We start from the raw sequence: 13,826 nt of genomic DNA on the forward strand, positions 1-13,826 counted from the left end.
CCCTGTCCACCTCTAGCTGGGCGAATGAAGATATAGAATATTACCGTATGTCAGGAATAAATGACTGCCACAGAGGTGTCTAATCTGTTTTTCTAATATGACCACAAGCAGAGAGTTAGTGGAATTAGGACGACAGCTGCTGTGGGTTTTTTTTTTCCCCTCCCCTCCCTCTGTCTCTCTCTCTCTCTCTCCTCCTCAGCGCTCCACACGCCGATAGAAATAGTGCCCTCCACTCTATTCCTCTTCATCTTCCTCCATTCGGCGCTTTTTCCGCAGGCTGTTCTGCCAACGCTGGCTGTCGCTGGCGTCACACCTTACTGCTTTTAAAGATTGCTCCGCAGAGAACTGGGGAAATGGCAATTCTGTGTTGATGCCGGCTGGCAGCAGTTGGGAGCAGGGGAAAGTGAAGAAAAGTTGGAACCGGTGCCAAGTTTTCCCTCGGGAGAGATGGGGGGGGGGGGGAGAGAAGAGAGAGACACACACACTGAGAGGACACACACACGCACACACACACAAGACACAGATGATGGCTTCTGTATGTTAGACGCCCATGAATTTATAAGCTCTTTTGAAATCCACCAAGACTCTAAGCATGTGCCAACACAAGACATGGAGATGTATGTTGCAGAGTGTATGCCTGCCTCTGTGTGTATGTGTGTGTGTGTATGTATATGTTCCTTTTTTTTTTTTTTTTGGATAGCAGTAGAATGCAGTATGCAAATGAGATGGTTATTACCGCAATGTTCGTCAAGCTGAGCTGAGAAGACATTAATAGCCTGATGAATATGCATGTGAATTTGTTAATTAAGTTAATTATTCTGCTGAAAATGCATTCGTCTTCCAAGGACATTTTCCCAATGATTTTTACATGCTTCAGTCATTAGTCATGCTATATTTTATCAGGGAAATGAGTTTGCTTAAGTTGTAAAGAAAAAGAAAAGAACGTAAAAAAAAGGAGAGGTGGGGGAATGAAAAGACAAAAAGAAAGAACAAAAGTTGAGAAATGCAGGATTTATTACCAGAAAAAAAGTTTGGAGAAGTCTTTGTGGTTCACAAACAAACCCAGGGCTTTTTGTACGGTGGTGGACTAGGGGATATCCTACTTAGAAAAAAATTACAGTCTTTTTCTTTCTCTCTCTCGCTCTTTCTTTTTTTTCTTTTTTCCTTTTTTTTTTTTTTTGATGACAAACTTTTTTTTTCCGGTGCCAAATTTCCAACACATTAATTAATTGTTGTAGCCAATTAACTGTAGTTGTGCAAATGAGTTTAGCACTAATTACCATGCAGTGCTTGTAATCACATAAAAAACTTGCTGAGAGACAGAGAAGAAAGAAAGAAAGAAAGAAAGAAAGAAAGAAAGAAAGAAAGAAAGAAAGAAAGAAAGAAAGAAAGAAAGAAAGAAAGAAAGAAAGAAAGAAAGAAAGAAAGAAAGAAAGGCAATGCACTTAAAGGACCAGTGCCTCGATTTCACCCCACGCCTCGCCACAAGAGCAGAGCTAAAGGGAAGATTCCTGGATGACTGAGTAGCAGCAGAGAACATGCATGAGCTGCCTTTTGTCTCCTAAATGCTGGTGGGATTTTAAGATGACGACTCAAACTCCAGCCGCGACGATTAAATCAAGTCATCTCCTCTTTACATAATATTTCTGTTGTTCTTTTAATTCTACCGCTCGGCAAGGAATTAAAGCCAGTAGCCCCCAGTAGAAACGGAGATAAGCGGCCTTTTAAAAAGACCTTTTCTGAACAGATCAGAGGCGATTCGGATCCTTCCTTTTACTCCTGCCCCCCAGTCCTGAGAGGCTGGGCGGGGTTGTGTTGCTCGCTGAGAGGCGAATTTCGCACCTGTGCAAGTCGACCGTGCGCCGTGGAAATATGGGATGACCCGGGCAGTTGCTGCGCAGGCTTCCTGCTCTGATGCACACTCAGGGCCTCTGCTCAAATCCAGAGCAACTCCAAGGCCTGTTACGACTCGCCTGCTGGGTTTGTGCTTTACAGTAGCACCTCGAGGTTGCCAGGAAAGATCCTGCCGGCCAGACACAGTAGGGGGCTGTCCCTGGCCCCCGGAGAGCTTCCGGTCTATATAGACAAAGGGACGGTGATGAGAAAACTGAGACTCGACGTGATGGAGTTTTGCTTCAGAGACAAGAATCCTGCCCCCAGAAACCTAGTTACCTGCAAGCCAGGCCAGCACCCTACCTACAAACCCACCTTTCTCCTCACGGATTGCTCCCTTGTGGAATACTCCCAGGGCACCACAAAGGCATGGGCACGGGTGGCAGGTAATGGAGGCAAGGGAAGGCTGGAGCCGTGCCGTGTGGCTCCCCAGAGGCCACCACACAGCAGCCCGGGCCCTCAGTTGGGGTTGGCCGGGGGGGCGGTTGTGAAGGGGCGTGGTCTCAGGGGAATGGGTTTGGCTCTGGGCAGAAGGGGCGGAGCTTCGGCTGCCTTCCCCCGCTGGGCCTTCACCCGCTGCCCACGGGCATGGGACTGTCCCCAGTGGGTTGCTGTTGACCAGGGTTGCATTTCAAACCCATAGCCACGAGGTGAGCGCTGCTGTACCTCACTCCCACTAGCCTAGCCAGCTCGCCTCTCTTTGCTCCATAAACAAGGGCAGCGCTGAAGTTCCGTCTCCTCCCGCCTGGGGCCGAGCAAGACCTATTCCTCGCGCCTTCCCACTCCCGGCAAGGCAGCCCAGTCCAGCTCCCAGCCACTTCCGATGGACTCGGCACGGGCCGCATGGTGGGCAAGATCCAAACACCGGAGTAGCTGTCACAGAGAGCCCGGCGAGTCAGCGAGGGCCTAGGGCTCGGTAAGAGCAGGAAGAGGATGCTGTAGCGGACTTGTGGTTGAAGGACCAAAGCCACAGCAGGGAGCAGGAGGCCAAAGGAGCGGCAAAGCGAAGCACAGAAGAGCGTAGGGAGTGAGAGCCAGTGACTTTGTTACTCCGCTTATAGCAACGCTCCCACCTCAGGCTGGCACCCGACACGATGGAGCATCACTCCTGGGGTGGGCAGGGCCAAGAACAACAGGTTGCGAGACACCAACACGGAGCTCTTCACAGCACCCGCTGACCTGCCAGCGCTTCCGCGTGAGCCAGGCACGCCGACCCCCGCCAGCCATGGGCAGGGCGGGCAGGGTTCCAGCCCCCTCTTCCCCAAAAGATTTTGCCCAGTCAGACCAACTGGGGGCCAGGGCACATGCATAGGGGGGAGCACAGCACGCAAGCCAGAGCAGCCAAGTGGCATCCGCTACAGAGTCCGACTCCCACATGAAACCAGTTAGTTGGTCCGAGTCCTCGTGGCAGAAGAGCCACCAGATGGCTGAGTGGCCTCTAGAGATGTCCGGAACAAGGGGGTGCTACTGCCAGAGGGGCATCAGCGAATCAATACGGGGGGAGCCTGAAGAGCGCTGGCAGAGCCGGCCGGCCCCAGAACTGGACTAGCAGAGGGGCTGCACATGGGGCGTGAGGGGAGAAGTCACTCGCGAGCCCGTCGGGTGGGCGGACGCTGAGGAAGGGGAGTTCCAAGTCATGTCAATTCTGCAGACGGCTGGTGCTCCCTGAACTTGTCTGGGTTTCCCGGGGCTTAACTCCGCCCACAGAGCTGAGAAAAAGAGGCGGAGCTAAGTCGCTGGTAGGGGAAGCTTCCTGCTTTGCCTGCTCCATTGCCTCTCTCAGGACCAGACGGATCCTGGCCAACCGGAAATGGCCCGTGCACATGGGAGGCTCCCCGTGACTGACTGAAGGATGAAACAGGACATTTCCAGCCACTCTTCAGACGACGTTTCTCTGAGTGCAACTTTGCCCTGCCCTGGGAGAAAATGTCCATCCCCACACGCCAGCCTGCTCTGGGATTTCTCAGATTGATATAAACTGCAGTTAGCCAGTTATTACCGCTCTGCTGGTATCTCAGAGAGGGGCAGGCTGAGGCCAGGTCTACAGTAAAAGGAAACATTGACCCGAGATATGCAACTCCAGCTATTACATAATGACGTAGCTGGAATCGATGTGCCTTGTTTTGAGTTTCCCCGACGTCCCCACAGCGGGAGGCCAACCAGAGCAACCATTCCTATTGGCTTCCTTTACTCCTTGCAAAACAAGGAGTACCGGCCACCGGTGGAGGCGCCTTCTGAGTTCAATTTAGCGAGTCTGAACTAGACTCGCTAAATCAAACTCCGGAAGAGCGATTGCGGCAGCATCAACCTTCCATTTACCGAAGACGTGGCCTGAGCCCACTTGTGCCCAGCACCACAGGGACAAGCCCCGCCCAAACAACTGACAATCTGCACAGGCAAGGGAAAGACCTTCATCCATCTTATAGATGAGGACGCAGGGATAGAGAGAATAAGGGAGTTGTTGAGGGTCACACAAAGCCCTTTGGCAGAACCGGGACAAGAACCAGGCTCTCTCAAGTCCCTACCCCATACTTTTAACCACACACCACTCCCTCCTGAGCTTATTTTATTGCAACAAGTCTCCCTTACACCTTTGCCAGCCTCCCCCATGCCCAGGGACTGGCTTGAATCTGACCCAGGGTCTAGTCATGTCAACTGGAAAGCAACATCACAGCCTGTGGGAATGCGTGTGTTGGGACTCAGGCTAATTATTCGTGGCTGGGAGTTGACCTCACAAGAAACCAGGATCCCAAACAGCCCTTCTTGGTTTCAGCAAAGGAGCTAAGGACCAAAGGGGCAAGGAGAGGCCGCTCCCCTTCCATGGCTTGGAATGGGGAAGGCTCAACTTGGCCAAAAGTGAACGCTGGGGGCCAATGCTCCCCCTGCCAGGTGTTGAGCATTCAGCCATCCCAGCACTCTGAGACCCCGCCACATGCCCTAGGTGGCTGGCGCCACCAGGCATCACAGGATGGGGGCACTCGACTGACATTGCCCATGTAGAATCCACAGCAGGCTCCCTCCTATCTTTGAACACTCTGCTTCTAGCCGGAGAAAGCAGGTGAAATCAGTCTCGCGGCCCAAATGCAGGGGCAGCGCCCAGTTCTCCTGTCACCCGTCAGTGCACAGCTGCTGCGAGGCCACTCCGAGTCTAGAGAAGATGCCTGGGATGGGAGCAGTCCAGGTGGGTCTATTTTGCAGCCTTTTTTCAGAGAGGTGCACTTTAAAGGGGAGCTCCCTGTGTGGTTCAGAGAGGTGGGGGAAGAAAGCTTGTTTCTTCCTCCACTTCTTCCTCCCTAGAAAGCCCATGGAGGTCACCTCTGATCTTCCCTGGCTTTGCCGGAGAGCTGCTTGGAGGCCACTGGGATCAGGGCCGGGTGCTTTTTCGACCCTTCGTCGAAGGGGCGTAGAATCCTTCCCAAAGAGCATTTCCTCCCACGCGTGTCCCTGAGAAAGTCTGAATGAACATCACTTCCCTTCTCCCACAGGCTCTCTCCTGGGCTATTCATGGTGCCGTCTCTCGAGCATTTCTCCCGCTGTCCACGGAGTCTCCCAAGGGAGCCAGATCAGAGATGCTGCTCTGAAAACAAACAGAATGAAAGCACTTAAAAATATGTTCTGTGGTACACGTGCGCGCGCGCACACGCACACACACACACACACACCCTTGACTATGTAAGCTTTAATAAGGCCACCCATCACTTGGCCTTTGCTGCATTAGCTATTCAGTATAAAGGAAACTGTTTAGGGGAAAACGCTCTCTCGGCCAATCAGAAGCCATCAGCTTCTCATTCCAAGGGTGCATCATTCATTTGCAAGCTGCTCTTTCTGACCAATCAGATCCAGGGAAAACCACACAGCACCCTGCAGCCACGCCCCCAGATTTTCAAGCCCACTTTGAGCCTACCAGGGACCTCTTTGGCCCCCTGCTCTCTGATTGGCCGATGGCCTGCGTGCGACACGAAGCGCCACGAAGGGCAGACAATCCGGCTTTTGCATGTTGCAGGCAATGGCGTCAAGTGAGACTGAACAAGCATTTTTCAGATTTAAAAGGGGGGGGGGGGGCAGGGAACCATGACATGGAGCCACTTAGAGATAGTTGGTGGCGTCTTGCCAAAAACACAATATTGTCCGGCACATTTCTCAGTAGGATGGTCATAATAAATGGCCACGAGGCTCTGAGCCCTTCGGCCACTTTCTTAAGGTACACACATTGGTTATTCCAGGTAGGTCAGTGTCATCCCCTCCCCGCCCCCGGTACAGGTGGAGAAACTGAGTCCCCGGGCTGGGACTTGTTTGAGGCCACACAGCTAGTCTGTAGGAGAGCCAGGAACCAGCCCCAGCAATCTCAGTTAGAACAGGAAACGGGTGAGACGAGAGGCCTGCCTTCTGTTCCCAGTTCCGGGAGGGAAGTGTCCATCTAGTGCCCAGAGCAAGGTGAGGCTGGGAGCCGGTAAACTGCACTTTCCTACCAGGTGTGGAAACCGTGCAAGGCCTGACCCTTCCTCCCGACGGGAGGGTTATTCTGTGCTACGACTCTGAGTCCCTTGTGCGGGACGAACACAGGGCAGGTCTGGAGGAATCCAGAAGTCCCGTCTCCCCACCACCGACTGACGGATGATGAGCCGGTCGAGTGGGAAATGCAAATACACATTTATCAACCCCCAATGAATGGGCAGGAGATTTTCTGGCCTGTGCGAGGCAGGAGGTCAGACGAGATGTTTGGAATGGCCGAGCTGTACGTCACACACCCACCCACCCCAAGCTGAGCTCCCATCCACTGCTAACAGCACAGCCAGGTTTTTTCTCAGAGAATCAGAGAATCCCAGGGTTGGTGGAGATCTCAGGAGTCATCGAGTCCAGCCCCCTGCCCAAGGCCGGACCAACCCAACTCAATCATCCCAGCCAGGGCTTTGTCAAGCCGAGACTTAAAAATCTCTAGGGATGGAGATTCTACCCACTCTCTAAGGAACGCATCCCAGTGTTTCCCTACCCTCCCAGGGAAAGAGTTTTTCCTAATATCCCCCACTGCAACTTAAGCCTTGTTCTGCCATCCGCCGCCACTGAGAACAGCATCTCTCCATCCTCTCTGGAACCCCCCTTCAGGGAGCTGAAGGCTGCTCTCAAATCCCCCTTCAGTCTTCTGTAGACTAAACAAGCCCAAATCCCTCAGCCTCTCCTTGTAGGTCATGTGCTCCAGCCCCCTAATCATTTTGGTCGCCCTCCGCTGGACTTTCTCCACTGCATCCACATCTTCTTCATAAAGGGAGGCCCAGAAGTGGTCGCAATACTCCAGATGTGGCCTCCCCAGAGCCGAATAAAGGGGAATAATCACTTCTTTGGATCTGCTGGCAATGCTCCTCCTAATGCAGCCCAATTTGCTGCTAGCCTTCTTGGCTACAAGGGTGCCCTGTTGACTCCTATCCAGCTTCTCAGCCACTGGAATCCCCAGGGCCTTTTCTGCAGAACTGCTACTTAGCCAGTCAGTCCTCAGCCTGTAACAATGTTTGGGATTCTCCTGTCCCAAGTGCAGGACTCTACACTTGTCCTTATTGAACCTCATCACATTTCTTCTGGCCCAATCCTCCAATTTGTCTAGGTCACTCTGGATCTTATCCCTGCCCTCCAACGTGTCTACTTCTCCTCCTAGCTTAGTGTCATCCGCAAACTTGCTGAGGCTGCAATCCATCCCCTCGTCCAGGTCATTAATAAAGATGTTGAACAAAACCGGCCCTAGAACCGATCCTTGGGGGACTCCGCTTGACACCGACCGCCAACCAGACATCGAGCTGTTGATCACTACCCATTGGGCCCGACAATCTAGCCAGTTTTCGATCCACCTTACAGTCCATTTATCCAACAAGGAGTCCTGTGGCACCTTAGAAACGAACAGATTTATTAGGGCATGAGCTTTCATGGGCAAACTCCGCATTTCTAAGGTGCCAGAGGGCTCCTCCTTGTTTGTGCAGACACAGACTAACTTGGCTGCCCCCTGAGACTTTTCTCTGGCCAAGGTCTGTTCACACCACCAAGTTGGCACCATGTGGGCTGATTGCCTCAGTTTCCCCTTCTACCAGGATGCCTGGCTTTCCCGCCAGACATCCGGATGGGAGAGGGTTAAAGGGACAGGATGGGTAAGCTATAAATTTTGCATCCAAGAGTGGGGAGCGCGGAGCTGCGGGGGGAAGCTGGGAAAAAGCCAGTGGGCTGTCTCTAGGTAACAATAAACACGGCGAGCAAGGAGCAGCTGTTACGCTGACTCTCTCTGCATCACAATGCTGAAATAACGCTAATAAAGCACCCGCGCACACGCACTGGGTCACGGGGGGGAGAGGGGCGCACTGGACCTGGGGAGCCTGGATGACGGGCCAGGGGATGGCGAGCTGAGGTTGCTGTCCAGGCTGGGTGATAGCGTGGGCTGCGCAGCTGCTCTGGAGGGGGAAATGAGAATGGAGAATAATTCGCCCTGAAAAATACCACAAGGAGAGGTCAGAGGCCCTGATCCAGCAGGCGACAGAGCACAATGTCAGTGACGCTCTGGAGGGGGTCTCTGTTAGGCCCTCCTCGGCACCCCAGAATGGGAGCTGCTCAGTCACGAAAGGATTCAATCCTCGGACAGTTAGAGGAGCTGCACCCCCAGTTTACAGGTAGGAAATCAGAGCTCAGGGTCGACAGACACGTATCCACAGCGTCTGCGACTGAGCTAGGAAATGAACAGGCCTCAGTTGGAGTGTTGTGTCCAGTTCTGGGCTCCCTGTGTCAGGAAAGATGTGGAGACATTGGAGAAGGTCCAGAGAAGAGCAACACATTTGATGAAAGGTCTAGAGAACATGAGCTGTGGGGGAAGACTGAAGGAACTGGGCTTGTTTAGTTTAGAAAAGAGAAGACGGAGAGGGGACAGGATAGAGGTTTTCAGGTATATAAAAGGGTGTCACAAGGAAGAAGGAGAAAAATTGTTCTCCTGGGCCTCAAAGGATAGGACAAGAAGCAACGGGCTTAAATTGCAGCCAGGGACGTTTAGGTTGGACACCAGAGCCGGCCCACAACATTTTGGCACCTGAGGCGGGGAGCTCAAATGACGCCCCCATGCGCCCTCGCTTGGGCCAAAACTTTGAAAGGTCTCAATTCTGCCTTCTTCCTGTTCTTTGTGCCCTCCTTCCTCCGGCACAGCACTCCCCCATCTCTGTGCATCTAGAGCAGAGAGAATACAGATGCACCAGCAGCAGACACAATTTTCTACACTCTGGGTCCTAGTGGCGCCACCCCAGAGTCTGGCACCTGAGTTCGCCTCATGGTAAGGCCAGCTCTGTTGGGCATTAGGAAAAACTTCCTGTCAGGGTGGTTTAACAACTGGACTAAATTGCCTAGGGGGAGCTGTGGAATCTCCATCCCTGGCGATATTGAAGAGCAGGTTGGACACACAGCTGTCAGGGGTGATCGAGACGGTGCTTGGTCCTGCGTGAGGGCAGGGGACTGGACTTGACCTCTCAAGGTCCCTTCCCATTCTCGGACTCTATGAACCAAGGCCTGGGAGTTCCCAGTCTGGTACCTCGCCTACTAGGCCACTCACAAGACCAAGACCTTAAATTTAGACCTATCAGGCCCCGGTTAGGCCCACATTTGGATGTGTAGGCGCCTACAGGCAGCCACTTAGATGAATAGGCCCATCCTTCAATGTTATAGGTGCCTCTCTATCCCTGTACAACCATCAATAGGCACACAGGGAGATTTAACGTTCAGCACGGCGGCTCCTGTGTGTGCGGCGCTGCCCACTCACCTCTTTTTCCCCAAGGTCCCCTTCTGGCCCCAATTCTGCTGCTAAACGGGACAGGCACTAAAGGGAGTCTTTCGCAAACGTGCCTAGCGCTTTGCAGGCCGCTCCCAGAACCAGCGCTCCCTCTAAGCTTTTCCATCTGTGTGCGGATTTTTTCCATCCATGCACAGAATGATTTTTACGGGCAGCAAGGTGTGTGCGAATGGGCACCACCAACAGCCACACAAAACCTAGCAGTGGGCACTCTGCTAATCCGCAGGGCGGCATTGGGATTTCTCTTTGGAGGCCACCGGAGCACACAGCTGACGGGGAACACCGTTAAAAGGGGCTGGTTTCCAGAGGGCGGGCACTCAGCACTTTGTGAAAGCCAGGCCCTTTGAGCGTGTTTCTGGCACTCCCAAATCACCAGCCTCAGATCCCCCAGGTGGTTTTCATGGGGGCACAAAGGGGGGAGTTGATGTTTTAAATGAAAAGAGAACAGCACGGAATGTGGAGAATCTAGAACAGGGGTGGGAAACCTCAGGCCCGGGAGCTGGGGCCGGCCCCTCTAGGCTCAGTATTGGGGAGCCAGAGCTGACGCTCCAGCCCCCCTGCCATCTACCCACAGGGCTGGAGCACCCTAAATCTACTAGCCTGGGCCGCAGTAGGCTCTGGTGTGCAGGGGGAATGTGGGGAGGGTCTTTCTCCTTCTCAGGCCAGGGCTGCTCACCTGCGTGCAGCCCCCGACTGATTTTTCTGTGGGTGGGCAGCCCCCGACCCAAAGCAGGTTCCCGCCCCTGTGCTAAAAGGACAATGTCAGTATCGGAGCTCTCCATGCCGCAGAGCCCAGCCCGGGTTTTCCAGCCCGGGAGCTTAGCTAGCACTGGGTGGATGCTTTGGCAATGCAGATAGGTCACCAGAGCGCCTCAGTCTGGAGTTCTGGGGCACCGATAGAAGGGTTGTTGTGGTAAGAGCTGGTGTAACGCTGACAGACGGAGCTGAACCCGGGACCGCTGGGGCTTAGTGCATGAGCCTCGGCAGCCTTTGCTGAGCGCCAGCTGGCTTTTAGCTCACGGGGTAGAGGCTCACGCGCTAAGCTCCCGCGGTGCCAGGCTCAGTGCCGCCTGCCGGCGTTACGTTGGCATCCACCATTCTGTGATTGCAAAGCATCCAATGGCTTCATCACGGGCTCTTTTCAGTTTGACTCAAGGTTGGGAGCTTGGCCACTCTCTGGAGGCCTCCCCAGGTGGCCGACACCAGGCCCTCCGGGCACAGAACAAAAGCTGCACTCGAACATAGGAACGGCCAGACTGGGTCAGACCAAAGGCCCATCCAGCCCAGTGTCCTGTCTGCCCACAGTGGCCAGCGCCAGGTGCCCCAGAGGGAGAGAACAGAGCAGGGAATCCTTCACCCCTCATCACGCATTCCTAGGGCTGGGGACACCATCCCTACCCATCCTGGCTAACAGCTATTCATGGACACATCCTCCATGAATTTATCTAGTTCTTTTTTTTGAACCCTGTTAAAGTCCTGGCCTTCACAACATCCTCTGGCGAGGAGTTCCACAGGTTGACTGTGTGTTGTGGGAAGAAATCTTTTTTGTGGTTTATTTCAAACCTGCTTCCTATTAATTTCATTGGGTGACCCCTAGTTCCTGTGTTATAAGTAGGACTAAATAACACTTCCTTATTTGCTTAGTCATCTCTTTTCTAACCTGAAAAGTCCCAGTCTGAGCTGTTCAGTCCATAGGATGGTTCAGGGAGGCCCCCAGTGGCTGCCTCAACCATCCTTTGGATGGGTGTTTGATGGGAAACTGGACTAGGCCCGGACATCCCTGCTGGAGGCTAGAGGCCTTTCCACACCCTGCCCAGTGACAGGAGCAGAAGAGAGGTCCTCCAAGCAGAATAGAGTGGCAGCCTCTGCTGCAGCCAATCAGGGCTCAGCAGACCAATATAAAAAGAAGCTGCTGGGCCAGGGCCTGCCAGTTCCTTGCTGGAGCTTGACGCAGGTGGACCTAAGGGCTGACTGGGAGAACAGTGGCACTCTGGACAGCTCCGCGTGGGAGCTGGACTTCAGACCTGGTCAGGACCAGGTCCAACAGTTGAAGACTAGCCAAGAAGCCAGCGGCAACCCTTGCAGAACCCTGGACAGGGAGGACTTGACCACACAGCCCAAGCGTAGGATTGCCAGGTGTCCGGTTTTTGCCTGGACAGCCTAGTAATTGCATCTTCTGTCCAGTAAAAAAACTCAGAAAATACTGGACATGTAAAATGTTTTCTTCAATGGAATTTAAAGGTGCAGGTTTTTTTGTTTTTTTTTTGCTCAACCTGCCATGTTTGGGATTTTTTGTGCAGGTATCTGGGAACCCTACCCAAGCGCAAGGGTTGGACAGAGCCGCTTCCCGGAGAAGTGGCCCAGGGAACGTGACAGCTACCGACCTCTTTGAGGCTCAGCAGGTAACTGCTACTTACAGGGTCCCTGGGCCAGGACCCAGAGGAGTGGGCGGGCCTGGGTCTCCCAACCTCCAGCAGCCACAACGGGGGGTAAGAAGAAGCCTGGTCCCAGGCCACATACCGGACACTTCGTCTCCTGCAGACAGCCAAGCAGAGAGTCTACAAGACTTCCCTCAGCCACCGAAGGGTGCTCACAAGAAGGGCGCAGCCCTTTACAGGGTCCCAGGGGATTACCTGGGGGTTTATGTGGGGCAGCAGCAAGGGTCGTCCACCCTGCACTCATCACAGCCCTGCCCCTATTCATTTCTGCTCCGATGGAAGCTACTCCCTAGCCCTCGTCATTTTTGTTGCCTTTTTCCAATTCCGATGCCTCTTTTTTGAGACGGGGCGACCATTCCACACGCAGCCGTCAAGCCGTGGGCGTGCCAGGGATTTACAGAGAGGCTTTATGATATTTTCTGTCAGAGTCTCTATCCCTTGCCTCACGCTTCCCAACCTTCCGTTGGCTTTTTGCTGCTGCCCAGAGAGGATCTTCTCCGAGCACTAGCCACAGTGACTCCACCATCTCTTTCTTGAGCAGGAACAGCTAATTTAGTCCCCATCGTTTTAGAGGCAGAGGTGGGACGACGTTTTCCAACGTCCATTACTTTGCCTTTATCAACATTGAATTCCACTTGCCAGTGAGTTGCCCAGTTTTAAAGCCTCTGGTAGAGGCCAGGCCAAAGCAACACCTGACCTTGCCGGCCTGAGGCGGTAGCAGGCGGGGGACATTGAAAGAGGCAGAGCCCTTGTGTGGTGACAACACCGAGCGGAGAAAGCGACGGCTCAGTCCCAGAACTTTCCTTTGCTGGCAACCTGTTACCCTGTGGAAGTAGGGTTGCCAGGTGTCTGTTTTTTGCCCGGACTGTCCGTTATTCGGGTCCCTCGTTCAGTTTAAAAAAAAAATACTGGGCATGTGAAATGTTCGGTATTTCCTGTTTCCTTCAGACAGAAGCCCAGCGGAGACAATTTTCCCCTGCCACATCTGGTGGGGGCGGGGGAGTGAGGAGTGCGGGGCCGTTTAAAGGTGCAGTGCTTTTTTTTTTTTTTTTTTTTTTTTCTTTTTCCTCCCGTCAACAGAATTTTTCCCCAGTGGGTTTTTTGTGGGGAAGGTGTGTTCGGTATTTTTTTGTTAAACCAGCTGGCAACCCTAGGTGGAAGGGAAGTGCAAGCTGCTTTGCTTCGCAGGCTGAAGCCAGGCAGGCCCATTCTGGGGTGCAAGAGTGGGGGGAGGGGAACAGGCTCTTCAAGCCCCCCAAATGCAGCAGCTTTCTCTAATGAGCAGCCCCTGAAGTGTCCAGTTCTGGTAGTTTGTGGAGTAGGGATCCAATGAGAAAAATCGTCCCCGAAGGTCTGGGATATAGGGGCGGCGGGGGGAGGGGGTGAATCCAAGCCACCCAGGAATTTCAGAGGCGCTATGCCCCCTATCCATGGGGCACCAGTATTTTTACCACACCAATGCGACTATTCTGGGGCCATGACCCTCTTTAAAAAAACCTGCCCAGCAAGCCGGACGCCTGCGAGGCACATAAACCAGATCTGCACCCCTGGGACCCGTTTCCTCGGCTCCCCAGGACCTGCAAGGCCGACCAGAGACCCCGCATGCACCTTGTGTAACAGCAAATGGAGGGAGGGCGCGGAGAGCCTGAGAGCTTGATCCTGCCTTTGTAGGCTAGGCCAGCCTCGGAAGC

The 13,826-nt window shown here is 53.6% G+C and overlaps 1 protein-coding gene across 1 annotated transcript in view; it reads right to left on the minus strand.

Annotated features, from left to right (window-relative positions):
• Positions 1-213: 213 nt before the first annotated feature.
• The window catches only part of CDK12 (cyclin dependent kinase 12), an 85,245-nt gene continuing 71,632 nt past the window's right edge, over positions 214-13,826 (minus strand). Inside the window, exon 15 of the transcript XR_012898075.1 lies at positions 214-5,470. The gene's annotated coding sequence lies outside the window, so the exon portion shown is untranslated. The remainder of the gene's footprint in view (positions 5,471-13,826) is intronic.

The sequence above is a fragment of the Pelodiscus sinensis genome, chromosome 29 (genome assembly GCF_049634645.1).
Source record: "Pelodiscus sinensis isolate JC-2024 chromosome 29, ASM4963464v1, whole genome shotgun sequence".
Lineage (NCBI taxonomy): Eukaryota > Metazoa > Chordata > Testudines > Trionychidae > Pelodiscus > Pelodiscus sinensis.